The sequence below is a fragment of the Natator depressus genome, chromosome 5 (genome assembly GCF_965152275.1).
Source record: "Natator depressus isolate rNatDep1 chromosome 5, rNatDep2.hap1, whole genome shotgun sequence".
Taxonomy (NCBI): Eukaryota; Metazoa; Chordata; order Testudines; family Cheloniidae; genus Natator; species Natator depressus.
The window spans coordinates 122,232,861-122,246,372 of NC_134238.1; the positions used below are offsets into that span (position 1 = coordinate 122,232,861).

A 13,512-nucleotide genomic window follows, 5' to 3' on the forward strand; every position below is an offset into this window, starting at 1 on the left:
CATTGCAGCCTGCATTTCCCGAGCGCAGCCCCTGCAGCTAATCCTTCCGTAGAGAAGGAGTGGTTGTAACATATCCCCAGCTAGGGTCAGATGTAAGATACCCTATAGCAACTGGTGCTGGACCAGTCTTAAATTATATAAAGCAAATGCAGTAACTGACTAACCCACCGGATGCAGTATTTATGGCAGAAGGAGCAGTGAGTTATTTATTCAAACCCCAGGATGATCCACCAACAGGCTCAGGTATTTAATCCAAAGGCCTGTTGGAGGTTCCAAGGTGTGAGCATAGAGATCACACCAGCTACACCCCAATGGTCTGAATATTAGAAGGAGGAATGGGAAAAGGAAAAAGATGCTTCCTGCCCCCAGCTGGCTTTCTCTCCTGGGTGGCACCCTCTGGATAATTAGTGATTGTAGCTGTAGATCCCAGGTAGGAAGACTTGTAGTGTGCTCTTAACATGGTTGGGCTTGCTGCTTCTGCTGGCTGCCTGTGTGGGAGGGCTATGGATGGGAAGGTGGTTTCTAAGCCCTGAGCGTGCAATGGTCTCTCTGTGCTAGGGATACTTGCACCTGTGCAGAGCCCTCTGGAACTCAGCTACTCTTCCCAACTGCCTGTTGAAGTTCCTGGGGTCTGAGTAAATGCAGGGGCTGGTTTGTGCAGGGCTCATTGTAGAATCAGGGACTAACACTGCCCCACTCTGGCCCTTGCAGCCACTGAAGCTGAAGATCGTGTGTCTGGATGGAGGCCCACTCACATCCCTCTGTGGGACAGACACATGGGTATGAACATCTCGGCTTGCTTTAAAGGAGTGAGGTGAGCACCTGCCTCAGCCCCAAGCCTCTGTCACTCTGCTTAGCTGCTCCAGGCATTTGCACTCCCTGCTTTGATTTTACTCCCTGTGTGAAGGGTGATGGGGAGGTTATGGGACGAAGTTATGCCTGGTGTGATCTGCTGTCACTCTGGCTGGGAAGGACCCTGGCACTGAAGTAACTAGGCCAGGAATGATAATGGGGAGAGGGCAGAGCCGAGCATAGTGGCTATAACTGACACCCCCCCAAACTTTTCCCTGAGCTTGTCTCCCCACTTAGTCCTTCCCTGTGGCTGTGTCACCCCCAGCATCTGCCCAAATGCTCCCCTGATGCCCCCTGAGCCTGGGGGTTCCACGTATCGAACTGACACTTATATTGGAACTGCTAACTGCACTCAGTCTTTAACCCCTTATTGCCCAGTGTGGGGCAACTAACTCTCTTTGAGGTTCTGGGCCTAACTCACTTAGGCCTTGCAATGCTGAGAGGAGCAATAGCTAAATACCTTTAAAAACCTGTGCCACGTTCTCTTCCCTGGACAAGTCAACTAACAGGAAAGCTATAAATGAACTGAGGAAGCAACTTGTACCAGCTGGGCCAGAGTAACTTCGCCAGCCTCTTCTGGAGTGGGCAAGACAGCAAAATAATACAACAGCTATCAGCACTCTCCTCTCCTAGAACTGTTTTACTGACAAAAAACCACCTACACTGAAAATGTTCCCAGGGAAATGGAGCGTAAAGGCGCTCTTCAGAGGGAGCAACTGGAGCACTCTGAGAATATGAAGCATTCTTATTATTTGTATGACCGTAGCATTTCAAAGCCAAAATCAAAACTGGAATCCCATCGTGCTAGGTACTGTCTTAACACAGAGTAAAAGGCCTGCCCCAAACAGCTCATAATCTGAAATTAGGTTTGCCAGCCCGCCAGGATCGTTCTGGAGTCTCCAGGAACTAAAGATTGTCATGTGATGAGACCGCCAGGAACACATCCAACCAAGTTTGGCAACTCTGAAACCCTGTAACTTTTCAGAGGTTCACAGCCCTCACTGGGCAAAGTAGAGAATGCAGCTGTGTGATTGGTCTCCTGAGCTGTCTGTCAAGTGTGTCCAGCCCCATGATGACATCATCACAGGAATATAATGGCTGAGACCTGGGGGAGGTCTGAGTATTGGTGAAGGATTAGTAGTGTGGAAGTTTGGTAAGTGGTGTGGTTAAGCTATGTCTCAGGCTCTGGGGGGTTTAGATGGCAGTTCTTAGCTACTTTCAGTGCTTGGTAGCTGTACTTGTGTAAAGCATTTCTAGCTGAGTCTTCTGAACAAACAGTCCAGGAAAGGAAACTGTCTGCCTTCCAGAGTGGGAGGCCTGGATTAATGGTATGTTCTAGGAGATGGAGGCTTCCCTAGAGGAGAATAGAATATTTAACAAGGAGAACTAAATTAGAGCCTGGACTATGAAAAACTCTCCACTCACCATTCTACCTGAGCTAAGCTATGCTGTTCCCACTCAGGGATGAGGATTGGGACTTCTGGTTGTGGTCTGAGTTTTGGCTTGTCATGATGATCTACAGGTGGAAACACTTGACTGAGGTGGCTGATTCAGCTGAGACTGGAGTGCTGGGTAACCAATATGTATCTGAAACAGGTAATGCAGGAAACACTAAAGGAAAACAGGCCTGGTGCCTTCCTATAAAGGCCCTAGCTTTCTAGTTAGTAGTCTCACTCTCGCCTCTAGGGGTGATGGTGTCAATTTACCTGAACTGGAATCTCTTTCTTTACCAGACCAGTCTTTAACTGACAATAGAAAATATTTGTATTTTTACCAGCTAAATTGGCTTTAAAATAACCAGCCTGCCATAGTGGGCATCTCCTACATAGACTCATAGATATTAAGGCCAGAAGGGACCATTATGATCATCTCCTATGTAATTCAGTATCCAGGGAGGCTCCTACACTACTCACTCAAGAGGTCCCTGAAGGCTCACCAGTGGTACCTTCTCAATTCAGTGTTCTGTGTGTGTAGTCAATGGCTACTACCTTCAGCAGGGTAACTTCTGTCAGTGATTGTACTCTGAGACAAATGGAATTAGCCCTGGTATTAACTGGGAAAAGACTAAACTAGGAGGGTGCCTCTGAGCTTTGCAGGTGTCCTGGTGCTTCCCTTGGGAGGCATTGTTGGGTCTAGAAGTCTGAGGAGAAGCTTTGGGAGTGTGTAACACCGATAGACACTGGTGATCGGCAGGATCAAACCTGGGACCTCTGGAGCTAAATGCATGAGCCTCCACTGCATGAGCTAAAAGCCACAAGGCTCTTAGCTAAGACTGTAGAGCTGATGCGTTAATCTCTGTCTCTCTAACTGGTCCTGGTGCCATGAGATGGGACAGAAGAACATACCCACAAGGTGTGTGGATTACAAGTGCATCCCTGGGTTTGAGGAACTGGCTGTCTCTGAGCCTGCCTTAGATCAAAGGTTTAAGGCCCTGGCCTGTTCTCTGTACAGAGAGACTTTCTACAGGGGGACAACCTGGTCTGGCTCTTGGAGAAAACGGACCGGGAGCAGCTCTCCTGGTGTTCCTACACAACATTGATTTCACTGGCTCCTGCTGTAGCCACTCAATATTCCTTTTTGGGTCTTGCAGGGACATCTCACTCCCCCATGTCTGCTAAGGAAAATGAACCAGAGGTGGAGATCCAGGCAGAGGAGCAACAGGTGGGTCCCTCCTGGGGAGGCAGGTGTGCTTGGCAGCTAGCAGGGCTGGTCTAGCTTGAATGTCTCCACTGCTGGAGACATTCCAGCTAGCAGGGCTGTTCTAGCTTGAATGTCTCCACTGCTGGAGACAGGGACTCGTAACCACAACACTAGCTAATGCTCCAAGTTCTAGTTCTCAGAGTGCCGTAGTCACTGCCCACAAGTGCCCCCTGAATCCGGGAGGAGCACCAGAACTGGTGACCCTGTGAATGCTCTCTGCACTAGAACACCGGCAAATCCCGCTGATTGTAATGCCCAGTGGGGGCACTGTACCGGGTGCTGGACCGAGACATGGTTCCTGATTGGGAGAGACTGCACTTGGAAAGACAAAAGGTCTCTCCATTCCTGCTCTCACTGACAGAACGAGATCGTGACACAGTTCTGTTTTGTTGGTGGGCGTGCCAGGATGGAAACGGCGTTCCTGAGACCTTGCTGACTATAGGCATCTGTTCCAATGGGACCAGGCTTCTGGGTGTGTAACTAATGTCACAGGCAGGCCACTGAACCCCTGCTGACAGGGACCGGAGACTGCCTAGCTCTGAGGACCGTCTCCTACAGAATCAGTAGTTGTAGAAGGAAAGAGACAGGAGGGGCACCTTGACAAGCCAGGAGCTCTTCCCCACCTGACTCCTCTTTCCCTCCCTCAGACTGCAGGGGACAGGGTGGCTGGCATGCCCTTGGTCAGCTCTGCCTGTGAGATGGCCTCTGCCAGCTACGCTGCCACCAAAGAGACCCACCCAGCCATCAAAGGTGTCTGTGAGGTGGCAGAGACTGGGGTGAGGGCCATCACCTCTGCTGCCATCACCGGGGCACGGCCCTTCCTGGCCCAATTGGAGCCACAGCGTGAGTAAGGGAAGGGAGGCTGGAACACTCCTGTGTGTGTGGTGGGGGAGCTGGGTCTGGGGACAGGCTCAGCCTACAGTGGCTCTAGGCCCACTACTGAACTCGGCCTCCAACTGGCAGCAAACAGAATCCACAGACTCCCTTCTCCTGCTCCCCTGAACTCGGCGAGCTCCTAGACGTGATCTGGCCAAGGCATTGGCGATGTGCGGAACAGCTCTGGCTGCAGCAGCTGCTGGTGAGGACTCTTGCTCAGGTACAAGCGGGGAGCTGGGCCAGCCTCGAGGCAGGCAGTGCCCAGGCACAATCCCTGGTGTGTGTGCCTGGCCCAGTACCACACAGCCACATGCACTGCGTATGGCACCTAATGCCATGGAGTAATACCTGCTAGAGGGCACAGGAAGCAGCTCCAATGCTAAAAGGATCTGAGCCCATTGCAGGCACTGGAGACTCCTGAAACCCTCTAGGAGAAGCTGGGGGTGGATGAACAGATGGCTGGCAGCCAGATCTCCTGAGTGTTAAACCTGGCGCTGACCCAGACTGGCTCCATAGCCTTGGGCAACTTGCCCAAGCCCTCTTCCTTGGCTTTCCCATCAGTAACCTGGGACACTTGCTTAGGAACACCAGTCCTCCAATGTACACAGATTAGCAGCCCCACGAGATCTGTTCACGTGAACGAATTAAGGGAACGAGTTCTGTGGTTGTGTTACAGTTGAAGCAGCCAATGAATATGCCTGTCGGGGTCTGGACAGACTGGAGGAGCAGCTGCCCATCCTGCAGCAGCCGATTGAGAAGGTAACCACAGGAGTGTCACGGCTGGTCCTGGAGCAGGATGAGGTTGTGGGCCCTTCACTTCCGCTAGGTGTTCAGTGACCTCTCTTCTGACCCCTTTCCCTCTAGGTGGCTTTGGATGCCCAAGACCTCGTGCGTGCCACAATGGTGGGTGCCAAGGATGCAGTCTGCAGCATGGTCACTGAGGCCAAGGATGCAGTGACCAGCATGGTGAGCGTGGCCCAAGGGGCTGTCCAGGAGAGCGTGGAGGTGACCAAATCCGCCGTGACCAGCAGCATGAGCACAGTGATGGGCTCCAGCATGGGGCAGATGGCTGCCAGTGGCATAGACACAGCATTGGGGAAATCTGAGCAGCTGGTGGACTACTACCTCCCCATGACCGAGGAGGAGCTCGGTAAGAACCCCTCTGCTGAATACAAACCAATGTGACCCTGGTGTCTTGGGGTGTGGTTTGGACTCACAGCTGTTCAGTGTTCACAGCTGAGCTGCCAAAAGAGCCACCTCTCCTTCAGGCTCCCTTGCAACCTTACTTGGTTACTAGCCCTCCCCTTTGTTCCTTCATGCTGGGCCCTCAGCTAGCCCTGTCGTCTGGCTCTGACGCTGCTCCCTGTGCAGCTACCCGCTGCCTTACTGGTCGGTGCTGCAGGGCATCCAAAGGTGCCCTGGGAAATATTCCATCGGTCACAAGCTTTGGGAGGGCTGAACGCATCCCTGCCTTGTATCCTGGCCCTGCCAACCGGTGGTGCAAGTAGATTTAAACTCTTACCAGTACGGCGACTCATGGGAGGGATCCAAAAGGGCAGGGGGGGCACGTGACTTCCCCAAAACAGCCACACCCTGCCTTGTGCAGGTGGCTCTACAGATTCCAGACAGGAGATGGAACTACGTGGAAGGGCTGGTGGGGAGCCAGCTGGGGGCGGTACAGCCACACCGGAGGAGGTGCCAGCGTTCTGCTCCTTTTGCTGCTGCGGTTCCTGAGAGCCCTGCAGTTTTCAATGGATACCGAACGTCATTCCAGTACGTCATACCAGCAACAAATGTCTTAATGGTGCGGTGTACCTGACCTTACTGCCTTACTTGCACCACTGCTGCCAACTGACCCCTTTTCCCTTCCAGCTGAGCTTGCCACAACTCCCGTTGAGGGGCCTGGAGAGGCTCCTGCAGAGCAGCGGAGTTACTACGTGCATCTGGGTTCCCTTTCGAGCACGCTGCGCCAGCGAGCCTACCAGCACGCCCTAGGCATGATGAGACAAGCCAGGTAGCGCACCCTGGAGGCCCTCTCCCAGCTCCAGCAAATCATTGACCTGGTAGGAACACGACCCCTCTCCCCTGCCCTGTAGCTGCTGTGGGTCATGGTCTGTCATAATTATAAAGGGAAGGGTAAACCACTTTAAAATCCCTCCTGGCCAGAGGAAAAATGCTCTCACTAGTGAAGGGTTAAGAAGCTAAAGGTAACCTCCCTGGCACCTGACCAAAATGACCAATGAGGAGACAAGATACTTTCAAAAGCTGGGAGGAGGGAGAAAAAACAAAGGGTCTGTGGCTGTCTGTCTGTAAGCTCCTTTTGCTGGGAACAGAACAGAAATGGAGTCTTAGAACTTTTAGTAAGTAACCTAGCTAGGTATGTGTTAGATTATGATTTCTTTAAATGGCTGAGAAAAGAACTGTGCTGAATAGAATGATTATCCCTGTCTGTGTCTTCTTTGTAACTTAAGGTTTTGCCTAGAGGTGTTCTCTATGTTTTGAATCTAATTACCCTGTGAGGTATCTACCATCCTGATTTTACAGAGGTGATTCCTTTACTTCTATTAAAAGCCTTCTTGTAAGAAAACTGAATGCTTTTTCATTGTTCTCTGATCCAAGGGTTTGGGTCTGAGGTCACCTATGCAAATTGGTGAGGATTTTTACCAAACCTTCCCTAGGAAGTGGGGTGCAAGGTGTCAAAGTTTGACTCACTCACAATTTATCAGACCACTCTGTTTTATTAGCAAAGCTGCTCTGCTAATACATTTAGAAGTGAGCCCCCCGAGTGGGGCTTGTTCTCCAGCAAGCTGTATAAATTAAGAGACACAAGTTATAGACAAAAGAAGAAAAATTTTAGTCACCACCCTTCGAGATCCCTGAGACCAGTCAGGTATCTTCAATTACCTGCCACCCTTAACAATCTCCTTTAACAGCTTCCAGTTAACTTAACTAATTGCCCTTCACACCTTCCATTCTGATGCCTGCTTCTTAGACATGCTGGCTCTATCTTAATTGCTTCTCCCTTCAAAAGCTAACTGTCCCTACGTGTGCTGCCTCAGATACTCTGTAACATGTTTTGGCATGCCCTCTCATATACAATGTATCCAGCATGTCCCCTTATACAATGTTATACTTCCACAATCCCCCCCTTTTGGTCAAGGCTACGCCCATGACCAATGACTTACTGGATTCCATACATCAATCGTTCTTTTTCATTACTTTCACTGGTGACATTTAACAACATTAGATTAGCACTCTGGTTAGGGGTAACATATGTTTTTCCTAGCCCCCAAGTGTCATTTTCCTTCCATGTCCTTTTAAGTGGATAGGGTTCTCCAGCAAGCTCTGAGGAATTCAAAGGGATTGCCATGGTGGGGATACTAGCTTGTGAGTGAGCTGGGATGTGGCTGCAGACCCAGCAATTAGAAATATTCAGGATCTGGGCTATCTGCACCTGTTGGATGAAAGAAGTGTCACTGTCACTCTGGATTCCCCAGACCCTCAGGACACAGTAGCTGAGGATTAAGCTTCTCAAAGGACACATGTTGGAAGCAGGACCCTTTCTGGTTCTGACAACCCCTTTCGAGGGAACCACAGTCACGGTTTTACGTCCAGCAGGCACTAGGCTCACTACTGCTTCTTGTTTGTTGGGTCCTGCTGTCTGCTTACCCTCTGCTTCTGGCAACCCTGACGAGAGCGCAGATTGTAAGGTATTGCAGGCTGTTCCTCTTTGTCTTCTGGGGTTGAAGCTGGTTCTGCGTGGTCTTGCGGAGGTGCTTGGTCCCCTTGAGGTGGTGCTGGCTTACACTGTGAGGCGTGGATCCATGCAGCGATGCTGGATAATTTCACTGCTGTCTGGGTGGTGAGCAGTACCTGGTATGGACCCTTCCACCGGGGTTCCAAGCCGTGCTTCCGAAGGTGGTGCCGCATGTAGACCCAATCACCAGGCTCAAGAGTGTGACAGGCAGCAGAGGTGGGTTCCGTCGGCCAAGCTGCTCGCACCTGTGAATGGAAGGAGCTCACAGCTTGCATTAACCCTTTGCAGTACTGGAGGAGCGTGCTGTGAGTTAGGTTTAGGTCTGGGGCTGGGGTAATAGTAGCCATTGTTCGCATAGGGCGTCCCATGATGATTTCAAATGGACTCCATTTGTGTCTCTGGGATGGGGATGACCGAATTTCCATAAGGGCCAGTGGTAAAGCAGCTGGCCAGTTTAACCCTGTGGAACTACAGATTTTTGCCAGCTTATTTTTAAGCACACCATTTCGCCTTTCAACTGCCCCTGCACTCTGTGGATGGTAAGGGCAGTGCAACAGGTGGGTGACATGTAATACCTGGTTTAGATGTTGAACAATTTTTCCAGTAAAATGTGTTCCCCGGCCACTAGACAGTAGCAGGAATTCCCTTGGTAGGGATAATGTGGTTTAACAGACATTTTGCAACGGACAATGAATCAGCTTTGCGACAGGGAAAGGCTTCAATCCAACCCGAAAACAGACATATTATAACTAAAATGAATTCATATTTCTGACACTTTGGCATTTGTACAAAATCAAGTTGCCAGTGTAGGAAAGGTGCTTGAGGCAAACCCCGGAACCCTTGTTACTTTTACAGATTTGCCTACATTGTGGCTTTGACAAGTAACACAAGCGGCACAGTGGCGGGTTGCAAAGGAGCTGAAATGGGGAGCCCACCACCCCGCCTTACTCATAGCAGAGACCATCCCCTCCTTGACGACATGCGAAACACCATGTAGCAGGGTGGCTAGAGACGGGTAGAGTGAGAGGGGGGCTACAAAGGTACCGGTGGGCGATCGCCAAAGGGAATCAGAATGCAAAGAGCAACCCAAAGACCGGAGTGGAGAGGGAAGTTTCAGACAGCAGGGAGGCTACAGAATCACATAAGGAAGCCTGAGGGATTTGCAGATAGACACCATCTGGGGAGCAGTAAATAGAACAGCCAAGTTTGCATAGCAAGTCCTGTCCCAGAAGGTTTGCAGGGGTGGAATCGGAGAGGAAGAATGCATGCTCCCTCAGAGAGGGGACCGACCTGAACAGACAAAGGTTTTGAGAGGGGGAAAAGAGGTAGGGATCCCTGTAATGCCAACAGCAGACACAGATTTTCCAGATCGGGGAACCTCAGGCAAGTCAGTGGTGTGGATTGTAGAAAGAGAAGCTCCAGTATCAACAAGGAAAGGGGGAGAGAGAGATCATTTACAGTCAGGACACATTCTCCAGTAGGGGACAGAGGTAATAAGGGAGCTAAAACTTTGTGAGGTTCCCCAGCATCCCGTCATTGTTGGGGTGAAAAATAGGGTTGGGGATCAGCTGGAGGAACCAGCGGGGGGTTCACTTGATTTCCCATATAATTATTAGGTCATCTTGGACACTCTTTTTTTTTTTTTTTTTTTCCAGTGTCCAGGCTGTTTACAGTAGTTACAAACCACAGTTAATCCAGCCCCCCGCCCCGTTCCGCAACCCCGTCCCTGTCCCCGGTGTGGTCTGCTTAGTCCTGAATAATGCTGTATCTGCAGAGCCATTAACTTTTGGGAGGACTGTTCCTCCTTTCCTTTTAAAGTGCGGTGGCAATGCTCTGCTACTGCCAGCAATTTGTCCATGGTTTCAGTCTCCCATCCCACACTTATTCGTTTTAACATGCTGCCTGTGGCAGGGAGAAGACCATCAACAAATGCATGTGCCAAGGCCCCCTGCCCATTTACATCGGGCTCTTGTATTCCTGAATGTTGTAGGAAAATATCAGTTAGCCGGGACCTATAGTCGCCTGGGCTTTCTCCTTGCCCTTGCTTACAGCAACATATTGCTGTCCAGTTTGTTTTAGGAGACCACACTTTGGGAATGGCTTGATGCAGGCGCTTCCAAAGAGCCATACACCAGTCTCTGTATGCCGAATCTGGGCCAGTACTTTTTATGGTTGAGTGGCGTGCCTCAGGTGGCCAGTCTGCGGCAGCCAACCATTTTTCATAATAACTGGCAGGAGCTAACAATTTACACAGTTGGAGGAGATCTGTCTCAGAGGGTTCATAGGTTTCACAGATTAACAGAAACTCCTCAGCAAATTTGACAGTTTTCCTGTGGTTTGGGAAAACTTTTAACTATAGATAAAAGTTCCGTATGAGTCCAGGGCTTATAATCCCATATGGACTCACTTTCTCCCATCTTAAGGACGCGTAAGGGTGCCAGAACAGTTTGATCAGAGTCTCTCATTAACCTCCCATCAGGTTCTCTTTTCCAAGAAGAGATGTCAAGAGAATCTTTGCAGTCTGCTTTGGATTTCTTCTTCATAATATTTTGCAGAGCTGCGAGGCCAATGAGGGTATCTTCTTCACTTTCATTATCTTCAATAGTCACTGAAGATTTTTCCTTTTCTGATTTCTTATTTGCGCAGGAGTATGGTGGGGGGTCGGGTTTGATCCGGATCATTCCACAGGACTGGGCAAAGGGGAGCACTCGGACTAGTGGTGGGAGAGACTGCATCCAATTGAATTGTTAGTTTTTTGATAGAATTTTTGAGAGGTGAGTTTTGACTCAGTCCATCTACGATTTGCCTCTTCCCACCACTGCATGAAGCAGTCTACTTCTCCTCTCTCCAATTTGGTTTTTGGGAGGACGAGTTTGCTTTTTAAAGCGTCCACTTGATCCTTGTCCCAAGAACCTAACAGTGGCCACTGTAATTTGGGGTTCTCTAGAGCTAATTTGGACCATTTTTCAAGAAGCCTACAAGAGTCCAGACCCCTCCTAAAACACATAAAATAAGCTGGAGTTCCCTTAGGGAACTGTTCTACCTTAGACTTCTGATTACCCATCCAGGAGGACTTCACACAGCACTCACACAAGAAGGAAATTTGGGCTCCGCAGAGCGGTACCCGGTGCAAGACACAGAAAGGAGCCCACAGGCTACTGCCTCAACTGCCCTTGCTTTCACACCAGGGGTTATACCCAAGGCGTGGTGCGGCTGCAGCTGTGCAGATTCCACTTATTCAGACCGTGGGGACGGGGACCCCTTGGTCAGCCAGTCTCCGGACAGAGATCGCTCCCAGATTAACACACACACCACGGGGAAGACGGATAGACACAAAGACAAGACAGTCCTCAAACCGGTTAAAGCACAAAAATAATAATTACCTGAGACGTCTGATTCCAGAAGCTGGATCCAAAGACCCCTACCCGAACAGAGTGGGAAGCAACAAGTTCAATGGCGTAGACTGCGCTGCTGCTGTGTACCTTTTTGTCTTGTGGAGGATCGCTTGGACTAAGCGTCCAGGCGCCGACTGCCACGATCGTCCTGCAAGGCAGTCAGGGATCACACAGCCTCAGTGAAGCCGCTTGCCATCTCGGTGGAACCTCCAAATTGTCAAAGTTTGACTCGCTCACAATTTATCAGACCACTCTGTTTTATTAGCAAAGCTGCTCTGCTAATACATTTAGAAGTGAGCCCCCCGAGTGGGGCTTGTTCTCCAGCAAGCTGTATAAATTAAGAGACACAAGTTACAGACAAAAGAAGAAAAATTTTAGTCACCACCCTTCGAGATCCCTGACTGGTCTCAGGGATCTTCAATTACCTGCCACCCTTAACAATCTCCTTTAACAGCTTCCAGTTAACTTAACTAATTGCCCTTCACACCTTCCATTCTGATGCCTGCTTAATTGCTTCTCCATTCAAAAGCTAACTGTCCCTACGTGTGCTCCCTCAGATACTTTGTAACATGTTTTGGCATGCCCTCTCATATACAATGTATCCAGCATGTCCCAATGTTATACAATGTTATACTTCCACAAAGGGTTGGGAGGATTTTTGGGAGGGAAGACGTGTCCAAACTACGTTTCCTGGTAAACCCAGTTAGAGTTTGGTGGTGGCAGTGGAAATTCCAAGGGCAAAGGGTAAAATTAATTTGTACCTTGGGGAAGTTTTAACCTCAGCTGGTAAAAGTAAGCTTAGGACGTTTTCATGCAGGTCCCCACATCTGTACCCTAGAGTTCAGAGTGGGGGAGGAACCTTGACACGGTTTCTGCAGCCTCCCATGCTCAGTGCCATTGGCACTGTTTGTTCCTAGGCCCAGCTGTGTCGCTGCAGTAGTGCTGCCGGCTTGCTGCCCACACCTAGCCGTGGGAGAGCTTCCCTGGCCAGCCGCCTCCTGCTCTTCCCAGCTAACTGCCCTCTCCTCCTGCAGATCAAGCAGGCTGTAGATCAGAAGCTTCACAATGGCCAGGACCGTCTGTACCAGATGTGGCTCCAGTGCTGCAGGGGGAAGTTGGAAGGGCAGGAGGAACCAGACTCCGCAAAGGTATGCTCCTTCTCGCCCTCACAGCCTTGTTTCAGCAAACTCCCCCCATCTGTAGGGGAAACTTGCAGATACTCCAGTCTCTTTCTCCTTCCATCAGGTTGAAGCTCAGGCTCTAGCCATGTCCCAGAGCCTCACCCAGCAACTGAAAACCACCTGCCTTACTCTCCTGGGCAGCATCCAGGGCCTTCCCAGCACTATCCAGGACAAGGCCCAGCAGGTCTCGAGCAGTATAGAAGAGCTCCAGGCTTCCTTCTCCAGTGCCGGCTGTTTCCAGGATCTGTCCAGCAGTGCCCTTGCCCGTAGTCGGGAGATGGTGACCAAGGCCCAGGAGTCCCTGGATGAGCTGCTGGAATACGTGATGCAGAACATTCCCCTGGAATGGATCGTGGGACCCTTCACTCCCGCTGGAGACTCCCCACCGTCTCCTGATGAGCTGGTGGAGGAAGGAAAGAAGCTGGAGGCCTGAAGGGTTTCCCCTGCTGCTGGAAGGAATCCAGCTGAATTGCCTGCATAGCTAGTGTGGGGTCTCCTTGCTGAGGCCACAGTTCTGCTTTGTCAGATGGAAGAGTTGACCTCCGTCCACCTTCTGCAGAATTGCAGAACGTGAATGTCATTTCCCACACCCACTCCTCCAGAACCATTTATTACCGGTTACTGGGTGGCATCACTAGTCGTGCAGGACTGCATCCCTTGCAGGGCTAGTCTGCTTCTCTCAGGACATACATACAGCTGTCTTCCTCTGTACATAGAAAGTGCTCCTGAGCTTGATCTTTTTCCTAGCTTT

General features: G+C 50.4%; 1 pseudogene; it reads left to right on the forward strand.

Moving 5' to 3' along the window:
* Positions 1-1,977: 1,977 nt before the first annotated feature.
* Positions 1,978-13,194, forward strand: LOC141987094 (perilipin-3-like; annotated as a pseudogene).
* Positions 13,195-13,512: the final 318 nt, after the last annotated feature.